This window comes from Mastomys coucha, unplaced genomic scaffold, assembly GCF_008632895.1.
Source record: "Mastomys coucha isolate ucsf_1 unplaced genomic scaffold, UCSF_Mcou_1 pScaffold20, whole genome shotgun sequence".
In the NCBI taxonomy this organism is placed as follows: Eukaryota; Metazoa; Chordata; class Mammalia; order Rodentia; family Muridae; genus Mastomys; species Mastomys coucha.
Window position 1 is genome coordinate 143,699,050 of NW_022196903.1, and position 918 is coordinate 143,699,967.

At 32.8% G+C, this 918-nt stretch overlaps 1 pseudogene across 1 annotated transcript in view; it reads left to right on the forward strand.

Annotated features, from left to right (window-relative positions):
• Positions 1 to 918, forward strand: part of LOC116099845 — a 17,622-nt pseudogene that overhangs the window by 14,751 nt on the left and 1,953 nt on the right. The window contains exon 4 of the transcript XR_004122404.1: positions 170 to 918. This exon is cut by the window's right edge and continues 1 nt beyond it. The product of XR_004122404.1 is annotated as a zinc finger protein 431-like (transcript). The remainder of the gene's footprint in view (positions 1 to 169) is intronic.

A 918-nucleotide genomic window follows, 5' to 3' on the forward strand; every position in this document is an offset into this window, starting at 1 on the left:
CAAAAAAAAAAAACAAAAAAAAACTTAAGATGTGATTCCTCTTTACAACTAGACCAAATTGTAAAACTGATTCCTACAGATAAAATTGTAAAATTAACTGCTACAGATAAAATGATCCATTGGTGTAGTAATTGTGGTAAATCTTCACATGTGTCAATTATCTTTGCAGGCATGAAAGAAGTCTTACTGGAGAGAAACCCTCTGAGTATACTCAATGTGGTAAAGCCTTAGCATGTCACAGTTATCCTCAAAAGCATGAAAGAATTCATTCTGGAGAGAAACTCTATGAAGATATTCAATATGGTGAAGCCTTTATATATCACAGTAGTCTCCAAATACATAAAAGAACACGTACTAGAGAGAAACCCTACAAATGCAATCGATGTGATAAAGCTTTTGCACATCATGGTAAACTTCAAAAGCATGAAAGAATTCATACTAGAAAGAAAACTTACCAATGTAATCAGTGTGATAAAGCCTTTGCATATCTTAGTATTATCCAAATGCATAAAAGAACACATACTGGAGAGAAACCTTACAAATGTAATCAATGTGGTAAAGCGTTTGCATATCTTAATAGTTTCCAAATGCATAAAAGAACACATACTAGAGAGAAACTTTACAAATGTAATCAATGTGGTAAAGAGTTTGCATATCTTAGTAGTTTCCAAATGCATAAAAGAACACATACTGGAGAGAAACCTTGCAAATGTAATCAATGTGGTAAAGCCTTTGCACATTATAGTACTCTTCACAAACATAAAATAATACACACTGGAGAGAAACCCTATGAATGTAATCAATGTGGTAAAGCCTTTCCACATCTTCATAGACTTAAAAGACATGAAAAAATTCATACTGGAGAGAAGCCTTACAAATGTAATGAATGTGGTAAAGCCTTTGCATATCGCAGTTCTC